This window comes from Sorex araneus, chromosome 3 (genome assembly GCF_027595985.1).
Source record: "Sorex araneus isolate mSorAra2 chromosome 3, mSorAra2.pri, whole genome shotgun sequence".
In the NCBI taxonomy this organism is placed as follows: domain Eukaryota; kingdom Metazoa; phylum Chordata; class Mammalia; order Eulipotyphla; family Soricidae; genus Sorex; species Sorex araneus.
The window spans coordinates 41,391,803-41,400,451 of record NC_073304.1 but is presented as its reverse complement, the minus strand read 5'-3'; positions in this window follow the sequence as shown (position 1 = coordinate 41,400,451).

The following is an 8,649-nucleotide window of genomic DNA, read 5'->3' as shown; positions in this document are numbered from 1 at the left end:
AGTGTTTATTCTAGGACCTGAGGATGTGGTGCTGCTTGGCCCTGCAGTGCTGGGGACTACCAGGGCCAACTGGGAGGTGCTTGGAGACCTCCAGGGCCATATTCAGTTATGTTTGGGGGACCATGTGTTGTCAGGGATTGACCCTGTGTACCCAACCCCCTACTTTTTCCTCAGCCTTTACATGCCTATATTTTTTTGACAGATTCAAAAGTTCTTTAATTTTTTTTTGACTTTGATTCCAGAGACTTCTTATAGCAATGCACTGGGACTGTGAGCTGGGCTATGCAATTTCTGGCAGAATTTTCCCTGGACTTTATACAGAAATCCAAAACATATATATTAACGTCTATAATTGTCAGCAATGTGAAACGGTTCCTTTTTAAAGGTCTGACTTGGGGGGGAATCTCCAAATAATAACAGTGAGTTTTTGTTGAAATACTGAAGGTTATTAAAGTAGCAGCCACTTCGCTGGACTGTGAGCTAAGCAACAGCCCCACGCCAGCCGAGAAGAGGAAATATTCCTCTTTCCTGGTTGTTTACCATTTTCAGGGAAAAACGCGGTGTGGCGTCCACCATACTATGAGGCACGGGAAGGGGGATGAGGGGGGAAAAAAAGGAAAAGGAAGAAGGAAAAAAAGAGTTATGTACTTGGAGCAGTGCGGCTACATATCTCTTCATTCTAAGCAATGGAAAACTAATTATTAATTGCTTCCTTGGTAGTAGTTAGGGCTGTCTTTCTTGGGGGGAAACTCCAACAACAATTGTGAGTTTTGTGTTGAAATATGGAACGTAATCAAGGTAAAGAGAAAATGAAGTGAAATTCATCAGTTATACAGTTGAGGGGGGCGGGGGCGGGGGGTATACTGGGGTTTTTGGTGGTGGAATATGGGCACTGGTGAAGGGATGGGTGTTTGAATATTGTATAACTGAGACATAAACCTGAGAATTTTGTAACTTTCCACATGGTGATTCAATAAAATTTTTTTTAAAAAGTTCTTTAATTTTTTTTAAAAATTAAAGTACTGTGATTTACAATTATTTATAGTTAGCTTTTGGACATACTATGTTTCAGCACCAATTCCACCATGAATCTCCTTTCTTCTCCTCTCTACTTCCCAACACCCCAGCCTGCCACCTTAACAGTTTTATTTTTTTAATTTCATTGTTGAAGTTTGGATCTTGTTTTCAGTTAGTTGACTCTGTGGTTTGGATATTTAGCTGTACTACTCCTTTACACCAACAATGTACCTGGATCCCCTTGACCTCTGCTCCCATTTCTTCTCGTCTGCCTTCTTTTCCCCCTTGATTTTTTTTCCTTCTCAGTTCATCTCTTTCCTATTCTCTGGGACCAAGGGTGATCTAGGCATCTAATTTTTCAATCATTACATTCCTTCATCCAGTTATTTGATATACCACATACATAAGTGAGATCATTCTGTATTTGTCCTCCTTCTACTTTATATTTTTTAACATGATATTTTCCAGTTTCATCCCTCTTGCAGTGAGCTGTATGAATAATGGTGTGCATATGTTTTTTTAAATAGATGTTCTTGTATCCTGGGGGTAAATTCTGAGAAGTGGAATTGCTAGGTCATATGGCAGCTCAATTCTTTGTTTACTGATATATCTTCATATTATTTTCCATGAAAATTGAACCAGGCAATCTTCCCACCAGCAGTGGATAAGGGTTTCTTTTTCATCACACCCCCACCAACACAAATTGTTCCCAGTATTTTTGATAAATGCCTTCTCACTGGTGTGAGATGATATCTCATTGTCATCTTGATTTGGGTTTCCTTAGTAATAAGTGGTGATGAGCATTTTTTCATGTGCCCATTGGTTATCTGCTGTTTTTTCTCATAGAAGTTTGTGCTCATTTTCATCCCCATTTTTTGATTTAAAAAAAAAATTTTTTTTCTTGTTAATCATTGTGAGTTCTTCCTGGATATCAACCATTTGTCTGATGTGCTGAATGCAAATATTGCTCCTATTCAGTTAGCTGTCTTTTAGTTTTCACTGTATCACACTGTATCACTGTCATCCTGTTGTTCGTTGATTTACTCGAGTGGGCACCAGTAACGTCTCTATTCTTCCCAGCTCTGAGATTTTAGCAGCCTCTCCTTACTCGTCTTTCCCAATGATTAGAGGCTCTTTCAGGGTCTATCATTACTGTCTTTGGCATATCGAATATGAATACGCCACGGGTAGCTTGCTAGGCTCTGCCCGTGCAGGTGGAATACTCTCAGTAGCTTGCTGGGCTCTCTGAGAGGTATATATATTCCACAGGATGGATATGTCTTTACCAACATTCTCCTTTCTGAAATCCAACACGCCACTTGATCGGTAAAGAAGTGTACAGCACCCGGTCCAGACAAGGTCAGACCTGAACACCTGAAAAATCTGCCACCAATATTCATCAATACACTGGCTCGGCTCTTCACATGCTACCAATCCAATTGCAAGGTTCTGTCCCAATGGAAAACCAGCAGGACCGTTCTGTTGTACAAGAAGAGAGACATCCATGACATTGGCAACTATTGCCTGATCTGCCTGTTGTCGTCATTTACAAATTGTTCACTCGAGACATTCTGAATAGAATAGGCAGAACACTAGATGAAGGACAACCATGTGAGCAAGCCGGGTTCTGAAAAAGATTTAGCACAATTGACCATATCCACATGGTGACCAAGCTCATTGAGGTTTCACAAGAGTTCAAGATGCCGCTCTGTCTAATGTTCCTCAACTTAAAGAAGGCCTTTGATTCTGTTGAAACTGAAGCAGTCATTGAAGCCCTAGCCAAACAGGGCATTCAAACTCAGTATATTAGGATCCTCCATGAGCTATATTACGGATTCACCACCATGCTCTCACCATTCTACAAAGAAGTGATCATTGACCTAAAGAGAGGGGTTCGGCAGGGTGAAACCATTTCACCAAAACTCTTTAGAGCTACCCTCGAGAACATCATGCAACGACTGGAATGGGAAGGAATGGGAGTGAAGATAGATGGTTGGAAACTATACCACCTACGCTTCACTGATGACATCGTTCTAATAACACCAAACATTAGCCAAGCAGCACAAATGCTGACCTCGAGTGTGGGAAGGTCGGACTGCAGCTGAGTCTCATGAAGACAATATTCATTAGAAACAGACTGGTCCCTGATGTTCCATTTGCTTTCAATGGAACAAACATCTCCGAATGCAGCAGTTATGTGTAACTAGGTCGAGAACTCAACATGACAAATGACCTGGCACCTGAGCTCCACAGGAGGAAGAGAGCAGCGTGGAAAGCCTTCAAGAGAGTCAAAGAAGTTGTTAAGAGGATGAAGAAACTCCAGCTCTAGGCACATCTTTTTGATTCTACCATTCTTCCTGCACTTATATAGGCCTCAGAGACCTGGGCCCTATGAAAACAGGACAATAATGCTATTTGGGTCACCCAAAGAGGAATCAAAAGAGCTATGCTTGGAGTATCACGTTTCACTCAAGTGAGAGAAGGAATCAGACTTCCAACCTCCTTCGATGATCGAAGATCAGGGATGCTGTCTCGTTTGCCAAGGCATCGAAAATCAGATGGGCTGGACACATAATGCGATTTAGAGATAACTGCTGGACTAGAGCCATTACCGACTGGATTCCACGGGATGTCAAAAGAACACCTGGTCACCCATTTATAAGATGGTCAGACTTCTTTGTTAAGACCCTGAATGAATGGTTTGCTGCTCTTCGTGTTCCTGGAGCGAGCAGATGCCATTGGGCTACACTAGCACGAGACAGGGACAAGTGGAGACGTTACTGGTGCCCACTTGAGCAAATTGATGAATAATGGGATGACAAGGGATTGCAAGTGAATCATTGTGAGTTCTTCCTGGATATCAACCATTTGTCTGATGTGCTGAATGCAAATATTGCTCCCACTCAGTTAGCTGTCTTTTAGTTTTATCCCATGTTGTTTTTTCCTTTTTCCTTTGTTTTTGTTTTGTTTTTGGGTCATACCCAGCAGTGCTCAAGTCTTATTCTTGGGTCTTTGCTCAGGGGACATTCCTGGTGGGGCTCAGGGAACCAAGTGGGATGCTGGGGATCAAAACTTGCGTCAGCCACATGTAAGGCAAATTCCCTACCTGCTGTAGTATCACTCTGGCCCCAGGTCATGTTTCTTTGCCATGCAGAAACTGTTTGGTGTAGCCCCAATTTGTTTATTTTTTTATTCTGTTGCTGTCGCAGGAGGCATTGTTTCATTGAAGACACCTTTGAGGTCCAGATCTTGGAGCACTCTGCCTATATTTTCCCCAATTCACCAATGCTGAAATTTCTATAGCTTTTTTTTTAATGTCTTAATTTCTAGAGAGTATTGAAGGTTTACTTTTTATTCCTTTTCCTCTTTGTCACTCTATTTTGGGGGGGAGGGGGGAAAACTGGCAGTGCTCAGGATTTACCATTGGCTCTGTGCTCAGGGATCACTCCTTGAGGGTATGTGAGGGATCATGTGTGGAGGTGGGGTGGTTGAGACACCTGGAAGTATTCAGGATTTATTACTGGCTCTATGCACAGGGATGAATTCCTTGGGGGACTTGAGAGACCATGTGTGGTGCTGGGACCAAACTTTTATTATTATTATTTTTTTATTGAATCACCATGTGAAAAGTTACAAAGCTTTCGGGTTTAAGTCTCAGTCATACAATGATCAAACACCCATCCCTTCACCAGTGCACATGTTCCACCACCAAACACTCCAGTATACCCCCATCCCACGCCCCCTCACCCCCGCATGTGTGGCTGATGATTTTCACTTTACTTTCTCTTTACTTTGATTACATTCACTATTTCAACAGAAAACTCACTATTATTATTTGGAATTTTCCCCTAGCAATCAGACCTGCCGAAAAAGCATCATTTGATAATTTGTTTTCCATTGCTGAGAATGAAGAGAATATGAGGTTTTGGATTTCTGAGCACAGAGAAATTAAGTTCAGAGAAATTTCTGCCAGAAGTCACGTCACTGCAAGCTCGTACCTCTGTTTAGTGGGCCTTATATGATGGTGGTTGCCGGCGAAAGGAAAGGCCGAGAGAGACAAACTTTTCCCCTCCTGGGGCGGCATGGGGTCATAGCTTAGTTCAAGTCTTGAGGCATTTCTGCAAGGAGCTGCTGGGTGCCTAAAGTAGTTAGTGGGTCTCAGGGATCATGGAGGAATCAAACCCGGGTAGGCTTCGTGCAAGGCAAATGCCTTACCGCTGTGCTATCGCTCCAGCCCTATAATTGCTCATTTATGTCTTTGATAGTTGTGATATTTAGGTTACTTTAATTTGGCACATGTGAATCATTTTGCTTTCAGAATCAGAGATATTTTTCCTGATTGGCTGTCAAGAAAGTTTAAATTTTATCCTGAATATTGTCAGAGTAATATTTATAGATTTTGAATCATTTTATCGTCTTTAGGCAAATACTGAAGTTTTTGTTATAGCAAGCAGTCATCCCAGTTCTTCTTACCTTTTTAAAGAAGTAAATAGTGTTTTAAAACTCAGCTCATTGGCTACAAGCCTTTGCTGTGTGGCTCTAGGTCTGCCCTGCCTGCATACTTGCGCTTGTGCCTCATCATCCAGGTGTTAGTCTGACACTTATGCGGATGGTGCATAGCTCAGTCAAATTCTCAAAACCCTTGCTATGCTGGTTTGAGTCCATATCCTGGAAGCCTGGCTTGGATGTCAGATTGAGTCAAAGGCTCATACACAGAATGTAGAAACCCCTTTCTCCAGTATTTTTCCCTCTGGAATTTATCCTGCTTACTCCACCCCGTTGGTCAACATTTTCTGCTTCCTCTGGCTATAAAGACATGTTTCTATTGGAATTCCAGCTTCTTATAGGCTTCACTGCTCTGTATATAAAGCCTGTACTCAAGATAAAGCTTCATGAGAAAATTTAAAATAAAAAAAAGTAAAAGAAAAATCTCACCTATTCCTCCCAAATCCCATTGCTTTTGTTTATTTTCACAATCTTGAGGTAAGTTGTTTTCCTTTCCCACTTGCATCAGTCTTTGGTTGGAACCAGTCTGAGGGATAGACTATAATGCACTCCTACCTCCATGTCATAGCCAGAGTCCCACTGATCCATTGTTTTTTAATAGGGGCCACTCTTAGTGATGCTGAGGTTGACCTAGGGTCACTACAGATGATGCTCCCCAGTGGTGCAGGCCTGATGGTTGCTTGGAGGTTGAATACAGGGCCTTGAACATAATAAGTATTGTCTTTACCACCTGAGCCGTCTCCTGGGGCTCCTGACCTCTTAATTTTAAATTAATTAAAAGGGACAACCCAATCCTATTAATTTATTTATATATATTTTGGGTCACACCGAGGGGTGCTCGTGGGACCATCTGGTGCCAGGGTCAAATCCAAGTCTCCCGCATGCAAAGCATGTGCTCCATCTCTTGAGTCATCTCCCACCCCCCGTTTACTTTTAATATGGGTAGAATTCAAAGACTCAACAGGACCTGAAGTAATGCCAATCATATGTTTCCTCCTAATTCCCTGTCCTAGTCTGAAAAGTACACATAAGCTTTCTGCGCTTGGGTTTTAAAATCTCACGCAATAGCAAGTGTCATTAAATACAAGGAAAAGTTTTCTCAGTGATAAAGAGGGTGTATTTAGGATTGGCACAGTCACTATTATTTTATTTTTTCTAGGTGCAAACCTTTAATTTGGTGGGTAGAAGGGAGCTATATAGTCATTAATTTCTACACAATTCTTTAGAGAGCTAAGAAAAAATAACATTCTCTGCACAGATGTGGAGAATGAAAGATGGCATAAAAGTACCTTTTGTTTCCTTGGGAGTAGTTTTGCTTGGTTTCAGACCTGTCACTTTTAATTATTTACCTGATCATCATACCTCTAACTATAATATAAATACAGTATATAATTACACTTTCGATAATGGTTATTTACTCCTTGGTTTTTTGGAACTGCTACAACCTATCTGTTACACATAAGGAGTAGCAGCATGGAGCCCAGAGCTGATTTGGAGAATTATTTTAATTTGAGGATTGGTGCCCAGGTAAATAACAGCTGCTTTGGAATCATTGCGGCTGCAGCAAGCAATGAATAATTTACTTTTATATTGAACTACTGTAGATGAATATCTCAGGGTTACCAAGATGGTAAAAAGCATCTTAAATATTACCAGTTCATTTAACGGTTATATTTTCAAGGGAATGATATAAACAGACATAGACTGTCATGTTTCAGTCTGGAGAATTTTTTTGGGAGATCATGGTTAATGATGGACAACATCAAAGTGATCAGACTATGAATTTGATTTCAGTAAACAACCCTGAAATTTATTTATCAAAATCTTAGGCAAAATGTACTAAGCCTTTGAACTAGCAAACTTGGGCAAGAAATCTTGCAAGAACAATTTTTTCCCACGAAAAATATATTGATTAAAAAGTGTGTCTTCCTTACTTAAGAAATGCTATTCCCACATTTCTGACTTCTGAGTTGGTTTTGGTATTTTATTCTGGACACTGTATTTAGCCAGAAACAAGAAATGCAAGGTTCTATTTTAAAAACTGAATGAAGATTTAAACAAATTCCTTTTATTATTGCAAACACAATATATGTATATTAGTGAAAGTAAAAAATACAAGTAAGCAAAAAATAAGAGCATAAAACAATACTTTTATGATCCAGAGATAATTCCACCAACCCATTACTACATAACCTTCAGATCACCTTCAAATTATGCATAAATGTTATTGTTCTTAGAATCAAATCCCATTTTAGTTACTGTTTTGCTACTGGCTTTTAAATGTCAAGGATGTCTGCCTCTAATAAATAGTTAACTTTGAGAAGAAAGATTAAAAATTATTTAAAAGGTAAATTCTTGATTAATGGAACATTATTCTAAATATTTGCCTGAATTGACTTGATTTGGGAAATTCATGGTAAAACCAAAGGTAGACCTAATGGTATAATAGTTGGTGGTAAATCTGTTGTATAAATTAATTGATCCTGATCCAAGCACAGAGTTAAGAACATCAAAGATGTATTGGATGTGCTCTGGGGAACTCAGACTGAAATGACACTTATTCTGTTAAGAGGTTTCTAAAGTGAATGAAAAAAATATATAATATGAGGATTTTAACAGTACTTATATATACAGCATTTTCTTTTGCATTACTTCACATAACAAATGGTGAAGGTTGACCATGGGAGCAAGACAGAATCTTTTGAAAGATAATTGCTGACTATTAGAGTATAGCATATAAATAAGTTTTGTCTCCTAAGTGATATCCCAGATTGGATGAGAGTTAGAATTATTCCTAAAGAACCAAAACTAGGTCAGCAGAGGAAAACTTTCTCTTTGGAATCTCATCAAGAAATATATAGAGGAAAGGATTTAGAAAAGAGGAAAAAGGGGGGAAAAGAATGGATTTAGGATGCTGAAAATATCTGCTTATTTATGCTTCCAACACGCATATTTTTTTCTTAAACCTTTTTCTTAAACATTTCTTGAAAGAGTTGCAGTGTAATATTTAGATGGGTGGGTCTGATTTTGTTTCATTCAAGATTTTAAATATAAATATACCAAAATTAAAAAATATGAAGTTGCTTAAATATAAAAACTTTAAAATAAATAAAATTTATCTTAACA